The sequence below is a fragment of the Lathyrus oleraceus genome, chromosome 7, assembly GCF_024323335.1.
Source record: "Lathyrus oleraceus cultivar Zhongwan6 chromosome 7, CAAS_Psat_ZW6_1.0, whole genome shotgun sequence".
In the NCBI taxonomy this organism is placed as follows: Eukaryota; Viridiplantae; Streptophyta; class Magnoliopsida; order Fabales; family Fabaceae; genus Lathyrus; species Lathyrus oleraceus.
The window spans coordinates 294,958,877-294,983,603 of record NC_066585.1 but is presented as its reverse complement, the minus strand read 5'-3'; the positions used below and the strand labels follow the sequence as shown (position 1 = coordinate 294,983,603).

Here is a 24,727-nt window from a genome sequence, read left to right as displayed (position 1 = left end):
CAATCTTGAAAGATTATTACAACCAACGTCTAAGAGATGGATCTCTTAGTCCTCTCAAGTATACAGACTGCGCAGAGTCACTTGAGGAAATAAAGTAATAGATAAAAAGACTTTGTAATCTAGAGTGCTTCTAAGATAAAGCAAATATTACAACCGTAAGAACAAAAGAATGTTTCACGTTCTAAGCAAAAGCTTCGTGAAAGATTGAGAGAGAGAGAGAAGAAAACGTTTATGTGCGTTGGTGTGTCTCTCAATGTTGTTTGCTGTCCTTTATATAGAGATGAAAGGACCGTTGAAATTGATGGCAGATATTTAATCTTGAATAGGAATTAATGCCATAACTTCTGTTGTTTCTTGCCAAAACAACTTTGTCTCCCTGAATAACTTCTTTCCAATAATAGTTCCTTTCCATTTAAATTCGAAGTAGACGTTACTCTTTCTGATTTAGGAAATCCATAATCAAGGTCTATGTGACTCTGTTAATCTGAGATCTTGCTATGTGGATTCAGAGCTTCTGATGTTTTGATCTCTTAGGGTTCTGATGATGTCTTCAGATGACGCTGAGAGCTTCTGGAATTTGGATATACCTTTGTTCAGAGTCAGAACTTCTAGAGCGTACTCCTTGTTCAGATGCCTCTGATGTTTTTGCTGTTTTGCTCAGAGTTAGAACTTCTTGAGCGCGTTTCTGCTTCAGATGCTTCTGATCTTCTGGTCATTTGTATCTGATATGATTCTGTATCTGATGACGCAATCAGATTCCTTTCTTTTTGTTTAGATTCCTGCACACTTAGAAACTTTTTGTTAGAGTGCCATTTTTGGTTTTGTCCTTTGTTATCGTCAAAATCTTGGAATCTGTTGTAGAACAATTTTTGTTCTTACAATCTCCCCCTTTTTGATGATGACAAAACAAACTCAATTAGCAGATGAAACATTAAAAAATATCAGACCAGATAGAAGAGAGCTCCCCCTGAGATAGGCTAGGGAGTTCAGAAGTTCTTACCAGAGCTTCCAAGCAATGAAGTTTCTTGATACCTTCTGCAATTTCTTAAGTCCAGTGTTAGAAGAATTTATTTTTAAGGAATAGTATGTTTGTAGAGTGCTTAAGGTATTAGGCAATTTTTCATCAGAGCTATATTTGATTTCTCCCCCTTTTTGTCAGAATCAAAAAGACTTAAACAAAATAATCAACAAAACATTGTATATATTCAGATAACAGACATCAGAGATAAGGGCAAGAAAAACAAACATCAGAAACAAAGATAAGCAAGGCAACAAGCAAAAGATCCTAAGTGCCTAAGGGTTGGGAGGAGGAGGCATTCTCTGAAGCAGTTGAGTCAGCAGGTTCTGGATATTGTCGTTGACGGTGTCCTGTTTGTCCATTCTGGCTTTGAGTTCCTTCTGGTCTTTCTGAAGTTCTTCAAGCATCTTAAGAACCATAGGAATGACAGTAGAGGACTCCCCCTGAGTCAGAGCACTCTGTTCTTCAGCAGCTCTGGCTTCAGCTTCTGTAGCTGCCTTTGCTTCAGCTTCAGCAGCAGCAGCAGCAGCGTCAGCTAGAGCTTTGGCCTCAGCTTCTTTGGCCCTTTGGATTTCTGCTTGTCTGGCTCTTTCTTCTTCTTGCCTTCTGGCTTCTTCTTCAGCTTCTCTGGCCAGACGCTCCTGTAGTCTTGCCTCAGCATCTCTGATGAAGTCGTTTCTGACTTGCTCAGAGATGTGCTTCAGCTTGAAGGCCTCAGAAGTCATCCAGCCAATGACTCTGTTCCAGTGTGTCCTTACAGAGTCAGGATCATCACTGATGCCAGAGTTTATGGTCAGAGACTTGACCTTTTGTACTGAAGCCCCTGCGAACAGCATAATGGCTTCCTCTAGGGTAGGCAAGGAATGTTCAGGTTCAGATGTTTGAGGTGGAGAGGTTGGAGGGCTTAGGTTGAGTGTTTGAGGTTCAGCTTCAGGTTCAGGTTCAGGTTCAGCGGAAGTGTTTGGAGGGATAGTGTCAGAGGTATGAAGGTCAGAGGGTTGAAGTTCAGATGGAGTGATGGTTGGTTGTTCTGTGGATGGTGAAGTTACTTCAGGTTCAGGTGGAGGTTGTTGTGGTTGTTGGGAATTGCGGTTTAGAGACTGAAGTTGGGCTAGTGTGGGAGAAGCGGGGTCAGAGGGTTCGGTGTCAGAGAAAATGTCAAAGTAGGGAGGTGATTCTGGGTCTGAGGATGAGGAGGTGGTTTGGTTTAATTGTTCAGCTTCGGATAGGGGTAAGGAGGTATTTGCAAGGTTGAATTTGGGTAAGGGTTGAGAGGTTCTGGTTGTAGAAGGAGGGGTTTCAGATGTGGTGTAGATGGGGGTTGGTAGAGGAGTAGAAGAAACCAATGGCTGTACAGAGGGAATAGCAGAGGCAGACTTAACAGAAGATTCTTGCAGAGGCGTTGGAGGTCTTGATTCAGAAGTTTCTCCTAGCCTTGCTTTCTTCGCTCTTGAAGACTTCTCAGATGGACCTCTTTTGAACTTTACGAAATCTGGAGCAGAGTCAGGAAGATCGTCTAATTTGAAGTCTGAGATGTCCACTCCTTCATCCTTCAGACGTTGGAGATAGTGGAGAATTGCCTCTTTGGGTTCATTCTTGTAGAACCTTGCGAGACCATTTGGCATATCCCTCTGATATTTTAAAGCGTCCCAAGAGGTGTCCAGAGTAGGTTTGACTAGAATCTTCTTCAGAATTCCCATGCTCTTCAGATTTCTGGAGTTCAGAGGCCTTCCAATATCTATTGCCAGATCTTCCATGAGTTTGTTTTTCTCCAGATGATCTACGAGCCCATTTTCTATCAGAACATCAGAGAGAAGTCTACCCAGAGGGATGTAGGTTCTGGGTTTCATGTTGTTCCTGGTCTCCCGTACGGAGTCTCTGAGATATTTGAAGAGGAGGGCTGGGAGGCAAAGCTTCAGACCCTTATGAATACAGTACAGAATACACTTCTGATTTGTATTGATGTAATCTGATGAGTTGGATGCTGGGCGATGATGAATAGTTCCCAGAATGATCTTGAGCCACACTCGGAGATTCTGATGTAGTTCTTTGTTCTTTGATGGGTTGCCTTTTGTGTTGTGTTTGAAGATAGTGGGGTTGATTTCATGAGCAATGTACTTTGACCTAGGATTGATGTCATAAATCCTTCTTCCTCCAGCTTTCTCCATGTTTAGCAATGAGGCTATTGACTTTTCAGTAATCACGATTTTTACCCCCAAAACGTAGGAGACGATGAAATGGTCGTCAACGTCAGCAAACCTCCAGAATTCCTTGATGAGGTTTGGGTAAACAGGGCCATAGAGCCGTTGAAAGTAGTTTTCCCAACCTTGTTGACGGAGTTCTTCAGTTAGGTCTACTCCATTCCTCTTCATGTTGTTGAAATCCACAAGAGATTCACAAAAACTTCCAGTTTTTCAAAAGGAGTTGCAAGATTGATGTGAGCCTCACGGTCAAGAATATGAGGCTCCTTGTAAACTGGTGTTATGGTTACGCCTGTAACTGTTGGAGTAAGAGTGCTTGTGCTTTGAGCTGCGTTGCTGGAGTCCATTTGTTGAGAGTAGTTGAATACTGATTGTTGTTGAGAATCCATTAATGATGAAGAACGAGATGAAGATGAACTGCTTGCAGAAATGCCTGAGAGAGCTGGTTTGAGAAAGTGAGTGAGAGTGAAGAGTGTGTGAAGTGTGAGAGGAGTGTTTAAATACCCTAAACAAAACGCATGCAAAACGACACACAAATCAGCGTTAGTACAAAAACCAAGTTAGCACGCTTAGAGGGAGAAATGATTATGGCTCATTAATGAATCTCTAATCCCAACAGTATGCACACTGCTCGAGGAGATCTCAAACGTATGTCCTTTGAATTTCTTCTGGACAGTTGTCTAGAAGTTCCAAGGTTAGACGCAATTCACTCCACGTGTTGATGTATCTGATCTTCAGGAATACCAAAGGATTGGTTCCTGGAGATTTCTAACTCAGATATCTTCTTAACTTGGTAGAAGTATCAGAGTCAGAGGCAGAAGCTCATTTGTTTATGTCAGAGTCTCATTTTACATCTTTAGAGGCACAATTTATTCAGGGCAATTTTGAATGTTCAGATTTTCTAGGATAAAAAGAAATCTATCTTCAGCTAAAGGCTTAGTAAAGATATCTGCCCATTGATGATCTGTATCAATGAACTTCAATGTTACTATCCCTTTCTAAACATAGTCTCTGATAAAATGATGTTTTATTTCAATGTGTTTAGCTCTGGAGTGTAAAATGGGATTCTTACTTAAACAAATGGCAGCAGTATTATCACAGAAGATATGAATGTTACTCTCGAAGATTTGTAGATCTTCTAACTGATTCTTCATCCAGAGAATCTGAGTTGTGCACAGTGATGCTGAGATGTATTCTGCTTCTACAGTTGATAGAGCGATAGTTGACTGTCTTTTGCTGGCCCAGGATATCAGATTGTTTCCTAGGAGCTGACAATTTCCAGATGTGCTTTTTCGTTCCAATCTATCTCCTGCGTAATCTGCATCACAGTAACCTGAAAGTCTATACTCTGATGTTTTCTCATACATCAGGCCCAGGTTAGGAGTTCCTTTCAGATATTTGAAAATTCTCTTAACTGTTGTTAAGTGAGTTTCTCTAGTAGAAGTTTTATCTTCCTTAGGATCATACCCAATTCCCTTTTTATTGTTTTGACTGACTCCATAAATCATGGATGCCATAACACTCCTTCCTATCCCATTTTTCATACATTCTTGAAAGGCTTCTTCGTATTTATAAATTATCGTATTTGAAGTATGTGGAGCTTGAGATAACGCTTCTTCCAGTTCTAAACGATGTTTATTTGCTGCATCTCTTTGTAATGTTAAAGATCTGATTTCATCTTCTCGTTTTAGAATTGTCATCTCAAGTTTACCACATTCTTCAAATTTTTCTTCAAGACAGCCTTTTATTGCTTTAAACTTTTGTTTTAATTTCCGATATGAGCTAAGAGTTTCTGACAAGCATGATTATAGATCAGATCGAGAGAGTTCAGAAAATACCTCTTCAGATTCTTCATCTGAACTGTTCCTGGATGTGGTAGCCATGAATGCCACATTGGCCTGTTCATCAGAGTCAGATTCTGATGAGTCAGATTCGCTATCATCCCAGGTAGCCATTAATCCTTTCTTTGTCCTGAAGGTATTTTTCTTGAAACTTTCTTTTCTGGAACTGTCTTTCTTTAGCTTGGGGCATTCATTCCTGTAGTGACCTGTTTCTTTACATTCATAACAAGTAATATCTTTGTTAGTTTTACCTTTTGAGGTTGATTCTGATCGATCCCCTCTGGGTCTTGGTCTTCTGAAGTTGTTGTTCCTCTTTTTCCAGAGTTGTTTAACTCTTCTGGTCAGGAGGGACAATTCTTCTTCCTCATCAGAATCTTCTTGTTCAGAGTCATCTGCATCTTCTGTCTCGGCCTGGAATGCTTTGGTTCTGTCAGATTTGCGTCTTTCAGATATGGACTTTAATGCTACAGACTTGTTCTTCTTCTGAGGTTCGTCTTCCTCTAGTTCTATCTCATGGCTTCTGAGAGAACTGACAAGCTCTTTAAGACTGATATTGTTCAGATCCTTAGACAGCTTCAGAGCAGTGACCATGGGTCTCCACTTCTTTGGAAAGCTTCTGACTATCTTTTTGACGTGGTCTGTAGTTGTGTACCCTTTGTCTAGAACTTTGAGACCTGCAATAAGAGTTTGGAATCTAGAGAACATTACCTCTATGGCTTCGTCATCCTCCATTTTGAAGGCTTCATATTTCTGGATAAGCGCCAGAGCCTTTGTCTCTTTGACCTGAGAGTTTCCTTCATGAGTCATACTCAGAGAGTCAAGTATGTCTTTGGTTGTTTCTCTGTTGGTGATCTTTTCATACTCGTTGTAAGATATAGCATTGAGAAGTATGGTTCTGGCCTTGTGATGATTTTTGAAAACTCGCTTCTGATCATCTGACATCTTACTCCTGGGAACTTCAACTCCATCCTCTGTGACAGGAGGTTTGTATCCATCTGTGACAATGTCCCAGAGATCAGCATCATAGCCTAGAAAGAAGCTCTCAATCCTATCTTTCCAGTAGTCGAATTTTTCTCCATCAAAGACAGGAGGCTTAGCATTGTAACTGTCTCTTTCATTTGTGTGGGCCATGGTTTTTATCGTTCTGGATCTCTCTACACTGTTAAGTGTTTGATTAGAAAATCAATAACAGAGCCGAAGCTCTGATACCAATTGAAGGTGAGAAAAACAAGAAAGGGGGGTTTGAATTGTTTTTGAAAATAAGCGCTTTTTCAGAATAAGACCACACAAGGAATTTATACTGGTTCGCTTATAACACAAAGCTACTCCAGTCCACCCGGCCAAGGTGATTTCGCCTTCAATAAGGACTTAATCCACTAATCTTGAAAGATTATTACAACCAACGTCTAAGAGATGGATCTCTTAGTCCTCTCAAGTATACAGACTGCGCAGAGTCACTTGAGGAAATAAAGTAATAGATAAAAAGACTTTGTAATCTAGAGTGCTTCTAAGATAAAGCAAATATTACAACAGTAAGAACAAAAGAATGTTTCACGTTCTAAGCAAAAGCTTCGTGAAAGATTGAGAGAGAGAGAGAAGAAAACGTTTATGTGCGTTGGTGTGTCTCTCAATGCTGTTTGCTGTCCTTTATATAGAGATGAAAGGACCGTTGAAATTGATGGCAGATATTTAATCTTGAATAGGAATTAATGCCATAACTTCTGTTGTTTCTTGCCAAAACAACTTTGTCTCCCTGAATAACTTCTTTCCAATAATAGTTACTTTCCATTTAAATTCGAAGTAGACGTTACTCTTTCTGATTTACGAAATCCATAATCAAGGTCTATGTGACTCTGTTAATCTGAGATCTTGCTATGTGGATTCGGAGCTTCAGATGTTTTGATCTCTTAGGGTTCTGATGATGTCTTCAGATGACGCTGAGAGCTTCTAGATTTTGGATATACCTTTGTTCAGAGTCAGAACTTCTAGAGCGTACTCCTTGTTCAGATGCCTCTGATGTTTTTGCTGTTTTGCTCAGAGTTAGAACTTCTTGAGCGCGTTTCTGCTTCAGATGCTTCTGATCTTCTGGTCATTTGTATTTGATATGATTCTGTATCTGATGACGCAATCAGATTCCTTTCTTTTTGTTTAGATTCCTGCAAACTTAGAAACTTTTTGTTAGAGTACCATTTTTGGTTTCGTCCTTTGTTATTATCAAAATCTTGGAATCTGTTGTAGAACAATTTTTGTTCTTACAAGCTGCTCCAAAGGATGCCTCCGCCTCCGAACCCTTAGGCACTTAGGCTTTGCTTGTTGTTTTCCTTACTTATCTGCTATGTATTTTTGTGTTTTCTCTCTAGTTTGAATAACTGCTTATTTGTAATTCTCTTTCTCATATATGAATTCTATTTTTTGACTACTCTCTTTTGTGCTGAGTCTTTTTGAGTCTGACAAAAAGGGGGAGAATAAAAACAACTATGATGAAATAATACCTAAGCCTCTTGCTGCACTATGCACATTTAAAAACTCTCATGATAATTCTAAGATATTCAGGAAATATCTAAGGTAAAAACCAGCTGAAATGCAAGGATGATCTGGTAAGAACATCTGAAAGTTTCTTTATCTATCTCAAGGGGAGTCGTCATTCATCTGAATTTGAGATAAATTTTAAAATATTTGTTAAAGTATCACTATTTCATCATCTCTCTGATGTTTTTTTGTCATCATCAAACAGGGGGAGATTGTAAAAACAAGACTCTGTATCTACAATTCTCTCTAAGGTTTTGATGATAACAAAGGATGAAACAAATTGGTACCCTAACATAATTTATCTAAGTATGCAAGACTCTAATACAAAATGGGTCTGATAGACATATATCTGACATACACATAAGTCTAGAATGACCACTTAGAAGTTATTCAAGAAAAGGCTCTGACTCTGAACCAAAGGAAGTGCACAAAGTTCTACGTAGAAAGAAGTTTCAGATGCTCTGAATCTGAACATCACACTCTAAAGGTCTAATGCTTTTTGACTCTAAAGTAATCACTATCAGAAAGACATCAAGAACCTCTAAAGTCAATCAGCCTTTAGTACTATCTGGAGATACACACGCTGAACAGAAACTCTGATCTCTGCACACGTTGACTCAGAACCGATCACTAAGACTTAGTTGTGAAGTCTTCCGTTTTTGGAAAGAATCTATTTTTGAAAGAAAGTTAAGGCGCCCCAAACTGCTATGGAAAGAACAAGAGATTAATTACATTAAACGTCCATCATTGCTAAGATTTTTTCATCCAACGGTCTCTTCATTAAATCCCTATATATATGATGGATCATCTTCATAACAAAAAACCAAGCACACAAGAATACTGCAACCAAATCACAAATCTATTATTCATTCGCTTTTCACACGAGCTGTTGCTCTAAGTGTGGAATATTTTTTTCGGTTCTCATACTATGTAACTTCTACTTACTTAGAAGCACTAAGCACAAAACTGTATTTTTCATTACTTGCTGAATATTCCTCAAGTGACTTGTGAAGTCTGTAAACTTGAGAGGGCTAGGAGATCTTTATCTACTTAGACGCTCTGTGTTGTAATCTTTCAAGATTAGTGGATTAAGTCCTTGTTAAAGGCGAAATGACCTTGGCCGGGTGGACTGGAGTAGCTTTGAATTTCAAGCGAACCAAGATAAACTTCTGTGTTGATAGCATTAGTTTTCGCGTGTTTTATTTGCAAAAGTTATTATTATCTGTGAAAACAATTCAAACCCCCCCTTTCTTGTTTTTTATCTACCTTCAATTGGTATCAGAGCTTCGGATCTGTTATTGATTTTCTAATCAAACACTTAACAATTTAGATAGATCCAGCGTGAGAAAAACACTATGGCCAACACCAATGAAAGAGACAGTTACAATGCCAAACCTCCAGTTTTTGATGGAGAAAAGTTTGACTATTGGAAAGACAGAATCAAAGGTTTCTTTATGGGTTATGATGCTGATCTACGGGATATAGTTACTATTGGCTATATACCTCTAGTGTCTGATGTCAGTATTGCTATTGCTAGAAACAAGATGACTGATGACCAGAAGGGTGACTTCAAAATCATCACAAAGCCAGAGTAATATTTCTGAATGCCACTTCCTATAATAAATATGAAAATATCACCAACATAGAAATTGCTAAAGAAATACTTGACTCCCTAAGGATGACCTACAAAGGAAACTAACAAGTCAAAGAGACAAAGACTCTAACTCTAATTCAGAAGTATGAAGCTTTCAAGATGGAGGACGATGAAGCTATAGAGGTAATGTTTTCTAGATTTGAAACTTTAATTCTAGGACTCGAGGTTCTAGATAAAGGCTAGACAACTACAAATCATGTCAAAAAGATTGTCAAAAGCCCGCCAAAGAAGTGGAGACCTATGGTCACTGCAATAAAACTATCAAAGGATCTGAACAACATTAGATTGGAAGAACTCGTCAGCTCCCTCAGAAGTCACGATATAAACTTGAGGAAGATGAGCCCCAAAAGAAAAATAAATTTGTAGCCCTGAAATCCAGATCTGAGAGACGCAAACCAGAAAGGAGCAAAGCCCTCCAAGCTGAAGAAGATAATGACGACTCTGAAAAGGAAGATTATGACAATGAGGAAGAGTTATCCCTTCTGACCAGAAGAGTAAAACAACTATGGAGAAAAAGGAATAACAACTTCAGAAGATCAAGACCCAAGGGAGATCACTCAGAATGAACTTCCAAAAGCAAATCAAACAAAGAGGTAACATGCTATGAATGTAAAGAAACAAGTCATTACAGAAACGAATGTCCAAAGCTCAAGAAAGAAAGCTCCAGAAGAGAAGGATTCAAGAAAAAATCCTTCAAAACTAAGAAGGGACTTATGGCCACCTGGGACGAATCTAAATCTGATGCCTCAGAATCAGAATCTGAAGAAGAACAGGAAAATGTGGCATTCATGGCTACCACATCTGGAAACTCATCAGAGAGAGAGTCTGATCCTGAAGAGGTATTTTCTGATATTTCTCGCTCTAACCTTGAATCTTGCCTATTTGAATCTCTAAACTCATATCAGAAACTTAAACAGAAATTTAAAGCATTAAAAAGGGTCCGTGAAGGAACCATAGAAGAATGTAATAATCTTGAGATAACAGTTTCTGAATTAAAGGATGACATTCTGATTTTGAAAAGAGAAAAAGAATCTACAAATAAACAATGTTTAAAACTTGAAGAAGCATTATCTCAAGCCCCACAAACTTCTAACACAATTATATATGAATATGAAAAGGCTTTTCAAAAGTTTCTGAAAAATGGGATAGAAAGAAGCAGAATGGCCTCTATGATTTATGGAGTCAGTCAGAATTAGAAAAGAGGAATAAGAAATCTTCCACCACCGCCCAACCATCATCGGATCTATAGTAGTATTGGTGTCCGTTATTTTCTTTTGTTTGTTTAATTCTTAGCATGATTTGTCGGCTTGTGAATTTACTTTGGTGTTTGGTTTTCATTTGAAAATTTTGAAAAAAGGTCAAACGCATAAGAAAGGAAGAGCCCGCCTCCCTCACATGATCATATCTTATTCCATTTTTTTATCTTATTTATTTATTTATTCATTTGTTATCATTATTATTTTTATTGTATATATTTTTTCTTTATTTATTAGATTAGGCCCTAGGCCCATCTTGTTTCTTGCACACTCTATATTAAATTTTGCACTCTCATGTTTTCTTTTTTGTTTTATTTCTATTTTAATTATTTTTTAATTTTTATTAGTTTAATTATTTAATTAGTATTTAATTGTTTGTTAATTTTAGTCATTTGCAGTTTAACCAATTTTTTTTCTTTTTATTTACTAAGTAGATTATTAAGTTATTTGTTGCATCGATTTCGTTGCATTGCGATTTTGGAAGTTTAAATACAAGTTAGCTTTCGAAAATTGTTGGGGATGCATATCTTCGGTTGCTCGACTTCTTATAGAGTGATTCCTACACGAATCCACTTTAAGTTAGTCTTAGAGCTAAGTTCAGTTTACTTTCGACTTCGATTGAGTTCCGGTCCCGTGGCTTACTCTTGGGTCTTATGACAATTAGATCTTTTTGTTTACATTTACTTGTTTGATGGGATTGCATCTTACTTACTTTCTTACTCCCTATTGAAAAAATGTACCCCCACCCTTTGTTTATAATTGTTACTTATTTTTATTGCTTTTATTTCCATTAGCTAGATAATTAATAAAAATAAAAATAAAAAGAGAATAAAATCAACCCTTTCAAAAATAAATAAAAAAATTGGTCAACGCCAAGCTTCCACCATCCAAATCCGAATCCATTTCACCTTCAATCATTTTCAAAACCCTAAACCCTCAAACCATTTTTTAAACCATTTTGCAAACGTTAATAAAAAGCTTGATTCAACATCAAGTTTCTTTTCTCAAGATCTCTTTGGCTCTTGTGCCCACGAGAATTAGTCGCACAGGAGCCTTCAGGGATTTTTGTTATGATCCGGTCTGCTTCGTGTCTATCCATGCATTTGAATAGGATCGAGTCATACTTCCTTTTATAGATAATGTCCCTTGCTCAAGAAGAATTTGGCTAAAAGATTTCTCAGGGTCTTCTTATATGTAATGGACACATTCTCAGGATACTCATATTTCTCGAGATACCTCTTAATGTCATAGAACTAAGGCTTATCATCTGATTCTTCCTCAATTTTTAGATAATATCCAGGTTTGCCCAAATGTTCAATGGTTATAAAGGGTGCTTCATTGGCCTACTTAACCTTGAACGTAGAGGATAGGGTAGAAAGAGCATCTGCTAATTGATTCTCTTCCCTCTAGATATGATGAAAAGTGATTTCATCAAAGTAGGGAATCAATTTTAAGATATGATCTTTGCACGGGATCAACTTATGATCATGAGTTTCCCAATATCCTTTGATCTGACTAATAACCAGATCTGAATCTACGTATACTTCAAGGATTTTGACCCTCAAATTAATGGTTGCTTCGATATCGAAGATACATGTTTCATATTCTACCATATTGTTGGTGGAGTTGAAAAACAATCTTGTAGTGAAAGGAAGATGAAATCTAGTTGGAGAAGTGATTATTGCCCCAATCCCATGACCTTATGCATTGGAAGAACCTTCAAACACGAGTGTCCATCACGATCCTAGTTCGAGTCCTTCATCAGGGCCTGAAATTGCACAATCTCAGATAAACAAGATATCCTCATCTGCAAAATCAAACATCATTGGTTGATAATCTTCCACATGTTAGTGTGAGAGATAATATGACAACACACTTCCCTTGGTGCCCTTCTAGGTGACATATTGGATGTTGTATTATGTTAATACCATTTGCCAACGGGCAACTCTTCCGGTGAGAGAAGGCTTCTCAAAGCTATACTTGATTGGATCCGTCTTTGATATCAACAACATTGTATGGCCAACATTATTATCTCAAGCATTTGGCAACCCAAGCAAGTGCATAACATGTTTTCATAAGTAATGAATACCTCCTTTTGCAATTAGTGAACTTCTTGCTTAAGTAGTAAATGGCGTGCTCTTTTTTACCTGACTCGTCATGTTGCCCAAAATTTACCCACCCATTTTCATTTTCATCTAACCTTTTGGTTTAAGGTTCATCTTTACTCATGAACATCCATATCATCTAGTGTACTAACATCATCATAGATTCAAAGGTTTGAGGCTGATTTTACTTGACAAGGACCTAAGGTTTGATTGAGAATCATGCCCTAGGAGTTATGATGTTACAGTCATTATAGAGCTCATCATGATGATCAAAGGTGCAAAACCCTAATTAGGGACAATTGTTGCTTAAGACCTAGGAGGTTGCATCATGGTGCTCATCCGTTGCCCAAACCCTAGTTTCTCAATCTTGAAGTTTGGTGAATCTTGTGGTTTGTTTGGAGGAGATGTAAACCCTAGCTCGGCTCACGACATTGTTGATTTGCTACCCACTTGGTTTGAGGTTTGGTTGTTGTTTGACTTGGAGTTGACCTGGCTAAACCCTAGTTCATATTGCTATTTGATTGGTCTAAGATGTGCTTACATTCATTTTGTATTCACATTCCATTCACTTGATTACATTGTCCATATTGCATTGAGAAAAAGAGATTAAAAACTTCATCAATTTTGCATAAGTTGACTTTTGGTCAATTGTTGACCAAAGTCAACTCATCATTCTTGACCCTCTAAGACTTGTTTTTATGCATTTTATCATGTTTAATCATCAAAATCATTGTTTCATTGGTTTTTGCATGATTATGAGGCTTAGTCCATCTATTGGTCCATTTCTAGGTTGGACCTCCTTTTGGACCAAGGAACTTGGTCCATGACCAGGTCCAAAACTTAATCAGACCTACTTTTGGACCCACATTTGGACCTACTTGTTTTTCCACTTTTTAGTTTTTTCACTTTGTTATTCATTAATTAAACCTTTTTTTTAGCCAAATTCAATTCCAAGTGCATTGATTCACATCATACAAATTCCAATTTTCAAACATTCATTTTCCATTTTTTAAACCATTCAAATTCATTAAACCATAACTCCAAATTCATCATGTTACACAATTCCACATTCAAGTACAAATTCATTATAATCAATAATATTACAATACAAATTCCAAAGATACCACAAGAACACAACCATTTCAACCATACATCAATATTCACATAACCATCGTATTTCAATTCATTTCCACATAACCATAATACATCATTCAAATTACATCAATTCACTCAATTTCCAAACATTTTACATTTAATTCCATACAACCAATTCACAAGGTCCATTCAAATTACATACAAGCCTTAATCCATCCACCCATGTGTAGCGGGATATTCGTTACCTTTAGATTTATTGACTAAATCAAAAGTAAATCATACAATTCGAGTCGCCACCGCACTTCTATTTATCCAAAGGAAAGGTTAGAAAGCGAGCAAAAACCGAGAAGTTTTTATCAAATCAAAAACTAATAAAAATGTCAGAGATCTGGGTAAGGGGGTTGGTTATGCAATGGGAAGGTTTTAAGCACCCAAAACATCCTTAGTACTCTAAGGGAGCCCTTTTCACTAATGTTGTAAGGTAGGTTGATATTTGTGAAAACTATTTGTGCAAACATGATTGGGGAGATGAGAGAAGAATATACAAATTATTTACAATTTTGTGTTTGAATGGATAAACCCATTGCCTACGTACCATCTTAAAAAGATTAGGATCAAAACCTCGTAGTTCGGGGTAAAAATCTCAAAAGAAGTTGGTGAATTGATTGGTAAAAATCCTTAAGGTCTTTTGTTATCAAAGGGAGAAAACTCAACCTAAAACCACAAATCCACCATGTGAGGAGAGTTTCAACATGCTAGTGAGGGGTTAACCCTATAATAAGCATGAAAGTCTTATAGTCCATCACTAAGGATATAGGTGAGTATTATATCAACCTCTAGGATAGCCTAAACCTAATAGCTAATGTTTATGAAAAGCTTTGGCAGGAGTGGCCATTGAAACCACAAAACAATTGAGTGAGTTGTATTTACAAATGAAAAGTATTCACAAAGTATGGTCAAACTTGACTTAAAGATTCAATTCAAAATAAGTGTTATAAAAAGAAGTTTGGAAAATCAAAAGCATAATGCTTAGGTTTCTAATTTTGAAGACAATGTTAATGTTTGCACAAAACTTTGGCTTGGGTTAGAGTGGAGGGAAGAATAAGAATGGCTAGGTCCTATGATAACATGAAATAATATCACATTCTAGGGCTCGATTTAATTAAATTATATTATTATTCACTTCAATTTATTTCATTTTATTCGATACTACTTGGTATTTTGCTTTCTATTTATCTCAGGTAGTTTATTTGAAGCACAAGTGAAAAAGGAAGAAAAGGAGGTGCAAAAAGAAATGAAAAGAAGCAAATTCCACCAAGCCAAAGCCTAGCCCAAAAGCACAGGCGCTGCGCCTGTGATGAGCGCCCCACAAAGTGTGACGAGCGTCACGCCCTGCCTACTTGTGTTACGAGCGTAACACATGGTGTGACGGACGTCACACCATTCTCCTATATTTTTGGCTTCAGAAGCGCAACAGAGGCACGTTGAAGCCTATTGTTACGCTTGACTAATGGAACGTGAAGATTTTTTTTACACGGAAAGCTTTTGGAAACCGTTACAAAAAGTGAGTAATATAAATAATGGCTTTTGGAAAACCCTGCAGCTCTCTCTTCTTCGTTCAATTTTTCTCTTCCAGCCGTGCAAGCATACCATTACCTTTTTACAGTTTTTGCTTTATTTGCAATTTTTTTTATTTTCTTTTCCAGTTAATCTTTCAGCACTTAATTAATTTTTCACACAATAGTTTCTACACCGGAAACTATTGTGTATCTTTTACTAGATCTAACCTTACGTTAGACCCTAGATTTTTATTCCTTCACTTTTATTTTCCTGCCCGATTGAAGAATTCAAGAACAAATCCAACCGGTCTGTGGTGGAGTGTTCAAAGATTGCTATAAATTATTCAGGTTCTTTAATTATTGTTTGAATTTATATATGCCCTGCTTTATTGTTTATTTATATTATTTGCCTGAGATGGATTTATTTAAGCATTGTTTAGGTCTGTTTAACATGTCCGACTAATTTATTTAGGTATCGGTATGTAAAGTAAGCGGAATGAAGGAATCAAAACTAAGTTGGTTAAATTACGTTTAAAAATAAAGTCACTCTTTTTATGGTCTCAATTTACAGGTTTAATAACAAAGTTTTTGTACGAGAGTAAAAGACATAAAGAAGTTAAATCCAATAGAACGAGAGTTTGAGTTTTTAACTGGACATAGTAAATTGAGCATTAATTCTAAATCAGGGCGAAAGCAATTTTTAGAGTTAATTAAATTCTGATCTTTTTCAAAAAGTATTTTTAAAAGTTAAATGTGAGGACGAGAGTTAAGCATTTGAATTTAATTATATAATCTAAGTCAACAGAGCGAGAGTTTGAGACGAGGGTGTTTAAACGATTAGTGTTTTCTTAAAAAGAGTTTCTATAGATCCTGTTGTTTTCAAAAAGTGATTTTGGACTTAACCAATAAGTGACAGTTGCGTTAATATAAAGTCATAGTCTATTCAACAGAGCGAGAGTTTGAGAAAAGACTTTTAATCAATAGTATTTACTGAAAAGATTTATTTTAAAAAAAAAACAAGGAACCAACGAAGATTTGATTCCCTAATTACGACGAACTACATACCGATATCCACTTAATTGATATTTAATCTAGATCTTATTTTAGTTTTAACTTTTCCCCCGAACAATCAAAGTATCATCCGCCTTAGCTTTACGAAGTAACCTTAGAAAGCGGTATATCGATTCATAAGTCCCTGTGGGATCGATATCTTTTAAAACTACGCGATAGAACTGTGCACTTGCAGTTTGTACCCCAAATTCGACTCATAAAGTCGCCATCAAGTTTTTGGTGCCGTTGCCAGGGACTTTTGTTTAGTCGATATCGTAACTCTTCTGTTACGCTATAGAGACTAAGAATTATTTTTATTTTTATTTCTTTCGTTGATTTGTATGCCACACACTCGCTCACAAGGCGAGCCGTTCTACTTACGAATCAACGACATCAAACTATATCTCCGAGTCTTACGACGAATTCGGGAATATCGTGCTGCAAACAATCTCCCTCCAATCGAAGTTCCTGATCTCAAAAATCTTCTTCCTTCACCGATACCCGAGATGGCAGAACCAGCTCGTGCTCTTCGAGATTACGCCGCTCCATCGCAAGATGAGCCGCATTCGAGTATTGCTCCACCCGTAATCGAAGCAAACAACTTCGAACTTAAACCTTCACTGTTGCAGGCAGTGCAACAGAACCAATTCTCTGGAAATCCTACCGAGGATCCAAACCTTCATTTATCCGTATTTGTCCAATACGCTGATACTGTTAAAGCTAATGGTGTCACTTCAGAGGCAATTCGACTTCGTCTCTTTCCTTTCTCGTTAAGAGATAGCGCTAGAAGATGGCTTCAGTCTCTTCCTTCCAACTCAGTCACCACATGGAACGAGTTGAAGAAAGTCTTTCTTGCCCGATATTTTTCGTCGAGCAAAACAGCTATGTTAAGAGCCCAGATAAATGGATTTAAACAGAAAGATAACGAGTCTCTTTTCGAAGCATGGGAAAGATACAAAGACATGATGAGACTTTGTCCACACCATGGTTTAGAGGACTGGTTAGTGATTCAGACCTTCTATAATGGTCTCTTGTACAACACGAGGTTAACAATAGATGCCGCCGCAGGTGGTGCACTAATGAACAAACCTTACGCTGATGCTTATCAACTTATCGAGAGCATGGCCCAAAACCACTATCAGTGGGGAAGCGAATGAACAATGGTAGAAAAACCTCAAACGAAAACTGGCATGTACGAGATAAGTAACCTTGATCATGTTAATGCAAAAGTGGATGCTCTGGTCCAGAAAATTGAAAGTTTAAATGTATCACCTCCAGCCACCGTGGTTGCCATAACTCAGAATTGTGAAGTCTGTGGAATCCAAGGTCACACTCCTGCAGATTGTCAGCTCCTAACAGGAATCCAAGCAGAGCAAGTAAACTATGCTCAAGGAAATCCCTACTCGTATACCTATAACTCAAACTGGAAGAATCATCCTAATTTTTCATATAAGAGTAATAATGCTTTATACGCACCAGGACAAGCTCCAAATCAAGCCCCAGCTATACCTCCTGGATATCAAAAGCCGATCCCATCTACACCTAACAATAACGTTCCTAGGAAATCCAACTTGGAAATCATGATGGAGAACTTCATAGCTTCTCAACAGCAAACCAATAAAGATTTCTTAAACCAGAATGTACACACTGGCGAACAAATAAAACAACTAGCAAGTAAAGTAGATGCCCTGGCTACCCATAACAAAATGCTGGAAACACAAATATCACAAGTAGCTCAACAACAAGCGCCTACTGCTTCCCCAACTAGTACATTTCCTGGACAGCCCCAACCTAACCCGAGAAGCCACGCTCATGCAATCATACTAAGAAGTGGAACGGAAGTGGAAGGACCGTCTGATCCAAGGATAGAAAACCAAAACTCTAAAAAGTCAACTGAGGAAGAAAATAAACCTAAGGAAAAGGAAGAGAGTAATAAGGACACCGTAGAAAAGAAAGAACCTTATGTACCTCGACCACCTTATAAACCACCTATCCCTTACCCTCAAAGGCTTATTAAAACCAAAGATGCGGGCCAATTTAAAAAATTTGTTGACCTACTAAAACAATTAAACGTCTCAATTCCTTTTACAGAAGCTATTACACAGATACCCTCATATGCTAAGTTCTTAAAAGAAATTCTTTCTAATAAAAGGAAACTTGAAGAAAGCGAAACTGTTACACTCACTGCTGAATGTAGCGCTATAATCCAGAATATGCCTCCTAAACTTAAAGATCCGGGTAGTTTCTCTATACCCTGTCACATAGGAAAATTTGTCATAGATAAAGCCTTATGCGATTTAGGAGCCGGTATTAGTGTTATGCCTTTATCCATATGCAAGAAACTGGAAATGGGAGAATTAAGACCAACTAAAATGTCTGTGCAACTAGCAGATCGTTCTGTTAGATATCCTGTAGGAATTCTTGAAAACGTTCCCGTGCGCATAGGTCAATTCTACATTCCAACCGATTTTATAATTATGGACATTAGAGAAGATGAAGTTACACCCATTATACTGGGAAGACCGTTCTTAGCAACTGCCGGTGCAATCATAGACGTAAAACGAGGACAACTCACTTTCGAAGTAGGAGAAGAGAAAATTGAGTTCATTCTTTCCCAATTTTTGAAAGCACCTGCAATAGAAGACACATGTTACTTCATGGATATCATCGATGAATGCATAAAAGAAACAGAGTTAGAAAATGACAAATCATCTGACTATAGTATAGAAGACAAACTCAACCAATGTTTAGCAATAACATCGGACCCTACGCAATGCCTTAAGAAACCAGCCCTAGACCTGAAAACACTTCCCAAAAATCTGAGATATGAATTCCTTGACTTAGAACTTGAACGACCAGTGATAGTTAATGCAGACCTAGGAAAACTCGAAACCGAAAAACTCCTGCATATCTTAAGAAAATATCCAACCGCACTAGGATACAACATCACCGACCTTAAAGGAATAAGTCCTTCTATTTGTATGCACCGCATCATGCTAGAAGAAGATTGTAAAACTACTAGGGAACATCAGAGGAGACTAAACCCGATCCTGAGTGAGGTAGTGAAGAAGGAAATAACCAAGTTATTAGAGGCAGGTATCATATATCTTATATCTGATAGCAAATGGGTTAGTCCTGTACACGTAGTACCGAAGAAAGGAGGTATAACAATTATTGAAAATGAAAAAGGAGAAACTATAACTAAACGAATCGAATCGGGATGGAGAATGTGCATTGACTATAGGAAACTAAAAAAAGCAACCCGAAAAGATCATTTCCCTTTACCATTCATTGACCAGATGTTAGAACGATTAGCAAAACATTCTCATTTCTGCTATCTAGACGGTTACTCAGGCTTCTTTCAAATACCAATTCATCCCGATGACCAAGAAAAGACAACATTCACGTGTCCTTTTGGTACCTTCGCTTATCGACGAATGTCGTTTGGCTTGTGCAATGCTCCTGCAACCTTCCAAAGGTGCATGATGGCGATATTCGCCGATTTTCTCGAAAACATCATGGAGGTATTTATGGATGATTTTTCCGTATGCGGACAAAGCTTTGAAGAATGCCTTGAAAACCTAGAAAGAGTTCTAGAACGATGTGTAAAAGTAAACCTAGTACTTAATTGGGAAAAATGTCACTTTATGGTACAAGAAGGAATTGTTTTAGGACACATCATCTCAAATAGAGGAATTGAAGTAGACAAAGCCAAAATAGAGGTAATCGAAAACCTTCAACCTCCGAAAACTGTGAGAGAAGTGCGAAGCTTCTTAGGACACGCCGGTTTTTACCGACGATTCATTAAAGACTTCTCTAAAATAACTAAACCTTTGACCGGACTATTGATGAAAGATGCTGAATTCATCTTCGACAATAAATGTTTAGAAGCATTTCAAACGCTTAAACAAGCATTGATCTCCGCGCCCATAATGCAGACACCAGATTGGAATGAACCATTCGAAATAATGTGTGATGCCAGTGATTACGCTGTAGGTGTTGTTTTAGGACAACGAAAGGATAAAAAGCTTCACGTCATATATTACGCAAGTAGAACTCTAGATGAAGCACAAATGAATTATGCCACAACCGAGAAAGAACTTTTAGCAGTAGTATTTGCGCTAGATAAATTTCGTTCTTACTTGGTCGGAGCCAAAATAATCATTTACACTGACCACGCCGCTATCAAGTACCTCTTAACAAAAAAGGATGCTAAACCTAGACTCCTAAGGTGGATCCTGCTGCTACAAGAGTTCGATTTGGAAATCAAAGACAAGAAAGGAACAAAAAACGTAGTAGCAGATCACCTCTCTAGACTCGAAAACCTTGAACCAGAAAGAACATTGATCAACGATGATTTCTCGTACGATAAACTTGTAGCTACTTTGGAAGAAAATAACAATGATAAACAAGGAGAAACCTCCTTAGCTATATGTGTTACACCATGGTACGCTGATCTCGTCAATTATTTAGCTGCCGGAATAGTTCCACCTACTTTATCCTACCAGCAAAAGAAACGATTCTTCTATGACATAAAACACTATTACTGGGATGACCCTTTACTTTTCAAAAGAGGCCCCGATGGTATTTTCCGTCGGTGTATACCTGAAGAAGAGGTAGAAAATATAATCCAACACTGTCACTCCGCTCCTTATGGTGGACATGCAAGTACATCCAAGACCTGCTCCAAAATCCTACAAGCCGGTTTTTATTGGCCAAATATATGGAAGGATGTGCATGCGACTATCAAGAAATGTGATAGGTGTCAACGCACAGGAAACATATCTAGACGTGACGAGATGCCACAAAAGGGCATTTTGGAAGTAGAGATTTTCGACGTGTGGGGAATAGATTTCATGGGACCTTTCCCACCTTCTTTCGGTAACAAGTACATACTCGTAGCGGTTGACTACGTATCAAAATGGATTGAAGCTATAGCTTCTCCAACAAACGACACACGAGTAGTAACTAGACTCTTTAAGAATATAATATTTCCAAGATTTGGTGTCCCAAGAATAGTAGTCAGTGATGGCGGATCGCATTTCATATCTAAGGTACTCGAAAAACTACTGTTTAAGTATGGCGTAAGGCATAGAGTAGCGACACCTTACCACCCTCAAACCAGTGGGCAAGTGGAAGTGTCTAACAGAGAAATCAAACAAATATTGGAAAAAACAGTCGCCACCTCAAGGAAAGACTGGTCATTGAAATTACCAGAAGCTTTATGGGCATATCGAACCGCTTACAAAACTCCCATAGGGACAACCCCATTCAAGCTTATTTATGGAAAATCCTGCCACCTCCCGGTAGAATTAGAACATAAAGCCTACTGGGCTATTAAAAATCTAAATTTAAACTATAAGGCCGCCGGTGAAAAGCGAATCCTTGATATAAACGAACTAGAGGAACTCAGACGAGACGCTTTCGAAAATGCCAAAATCTACAAAGAAAGAACAAAACAATGGCATGACAAGCGCATATCAAGGAAAATCTTCAAACAAGGCGATACAGTCCTGTTATTTAACTCTAGGCTAAAGTTATCCCGGGAAAACTACGATCTAGATGGTCAGGTCCTTTCCAAATCACCAATGTCTTTCCCAGTGGAGCGGTAGAAATTAAAGGCAAATCTATGGAACCATTTACCGTAAACGGGCAACGTCTAAAACATTATCACTATGCAGAAAACAATGAAGATTCGCAAGTCTTGCACTTAGACGTAATGCCTCCAGACTTTATAGATTATATTTGATAATTTTTATGTCGAGCTTGCGACATTAAACAAAGCGCTTAGTGGGAGACAACCCACAAATTTTTATTTAATTTTTATTTCTTCTTTAATTATTCTTTTTCTTTTAAATTCTATTTAGTATTCATTCTTAATTTACTTTAACTTATAAAATTTTTCTTTCTTTCGGCATTTGGCCAAATCCTGACTAAAACTCTTGTTTTTCTTTTCTCTAGCTAACACTAACCTGATGGGACAAATTGATCGTATGGGTATCAAATTCAGAGGGAAAGCTCAGAAACAAAAGTTTGAGGAACTAGCAGCGAGAGAGATGCCACCTAGTTTGTATCCTGATGACTGGGCAATGACTGCCCTTGGACTAAGAGAGAGTGTCCTGTATTTGCTGAGTCAGATAGGGTGGGAAACCTCTCCTATCCGTAGACATTTCGTCACTTACCGGAGACTAACACTAGAATTCCTTAGCTCCCTGATCTATCTACCCAGCCATGGAAAAGGAATAAGCAGAGGTTTCATCTAGTTCAGAATGTTCAACATGGAGTATCAATTTAACATTCGAGACTTTACCAACCTTTTAGGTTTCCCTACCTCCCTTGATACATTCACAGTGAGCCAAGAAGAACTTTTTGAATATAGAGAACTTGAATACTTTTGGGGAAGCTTGACTGAAAATGACGATCCCGAGGAACATGAGTTTCTTTCTGGAAACATACATAATCCGGCCTTTCATTACTTCCATAAGATCCTGACCCACACCCTTTTCGGGAAGAAGTCAAACAGTACCTCAGTTTCACGTGATGAACTCTTCATCATATTTTGCGCTTCCCAGAACCGTCCAGTAAACGGTGCCACTTTTATGTTGGCAAATTTTGACCACCTTATCCAAGATGAACAAGCACCAATTTAAATAGGCGGATTGATAACCATGATTGGTAATGCTATCGGATTACGTCAACCTATGCTTGACTTAAGCCCTTTCTGTGGCATTGCGACTATGAGTATACCCTTCCTCTTCAACACTATGTTTATAGCAAACCTAGGATCTGAAGAGTTTGAGCTTATAATTAACAACCAAGTTCTTTGCCTATTCACCTTGCCTAGTCCGAGGACTAGTGTTCATAACCGCAACAACTGGCTCTACAATCTGAACGAAACACCCTCTCCTGCCAGATCTACTGAATCCATCCAGGACTATGAGATTTGTGACGACCAGATCCCTTATGCTGAATCTGACCCTCAGACACCATCTGGCTATTATGATATTGATCCTCCTCCTCAACCTGTCCCGACCGAAGAATCGGCAATACCCGATCTTAGACATCATATGCCCGGAGATAATTATAACACCATCATTCTAGCCTTGATGTCAGAACAAGACGCCCTCAGAGAAGAGTTAGCTAACATGGGACAAGAATTTCTGGGATACATGAGCACTATGACAACTCAATTCCACGAGTTGCTAAACCGTGTTAACTCCTTTGCTCCTCCGGCCAGAGATCCTGCAAGTGGCTAGAAGTTGTTTTTCTTAGTTACTTAGTTTTAGTTTAGGCTATTCATTAGTTTTTACATTATTTTTAATATTAGTATATGTTTCTCTTTCGCATTTTTGTTTTTGTCTTCCAATGTTACATTATGATTATTTTATGAAGCTATTGATTTATTTTACTTTATTATGACTTATGCAAATATCTATCAATAATGCTCTCTACTATTACTACCTACATGACTTATTAAAGATATACATATATTATGAAATAGCATGCAAGGCAATCTAAAAATATCACAATAGCAGAATAAAATAAACTGAAGCAAAACAAAATAATAAAAATAAATTACTATAAATTACCATGAAGAACGCAAGCAGTGACCGTTGCAGCTTACCGTGTGACGAGCGTCACACACGCCATCACGGTCGTCACACCAAGTGCTTGTGACGCCCGTAATGCCCCTGTCACGAGCGTGACACCTTCAGATTAGGTGAACGTTACCAACCGTTGGAGACACGACCGTTACACCACTTCACCTTTTTACCTTCCCCATTTATTCACATTTACCCACATTTATTTACTTTTCAACCACTCCCTTTCCAACTTCCAAATCCTTTCCTATAAATACCCACCATACCTTTCTTCATACACCACAAACCATTCTATAAAATACATTTCATCTTCTTACCTTCTACTTCTTTCAAACCACTTATCGGTATGGCGGGAAACCAAGATTTCGGAAATATCATCTTCCGATCCGAAGATGATAACCATCAAAGGGAGCAGTTCGAGCATTTCCAACAACGAGGCGTCCAACCCACCAGGTACCCTGATTTAACTTGTTTACAAGAATTAGGATTACTTCAAGGTATAGAATGGATGCTCCGCCTTGCTGGTTTAACCTTTCTGTGCACTCACAATCAACCTACCTACCCATCCCTAACCTTAGAATTTCTAAGTTCTTATTCGTACAACACTCCTACCGGTGAAGACGAGTACTTAATCGGTACCGCAACCTTCCGTATGTTCAACACCGAATACTCCCTATCCCAAAACCAATTGAGTACCATGCTACAGTTCCCCGTAGAAGGTCAAGTCCACCCGAGAATCCCTCTGAATTCCCAGTGGCACATACACGCCTTCGACCTCTTTAGGAAAATATCCGGTGTAGAAACCAACAACTGGGATG

The 24,727-nt window shown here is 38.0% G+C and overlaps 1 non-coding gene across 1 annotated transcript; it reads right to left on the bottom strand.

The window, feature by feature from the left end:
* Positions 1-17,192: 17,192 nt before the first annotated feature.
* On the bottom strand, positions 17,193-17,299 carry LOC127108614 (small nucleolar RNA R71). Its single transcript, XR_007796140.1, has one exon. It is a non-coding gene; the product is annotated as a small nucleolar RNA R71 (small nucleolar RNA).
* Between the last annotated feature and the right edge of the window lie 7,428 nt (positions 17,300-24,727).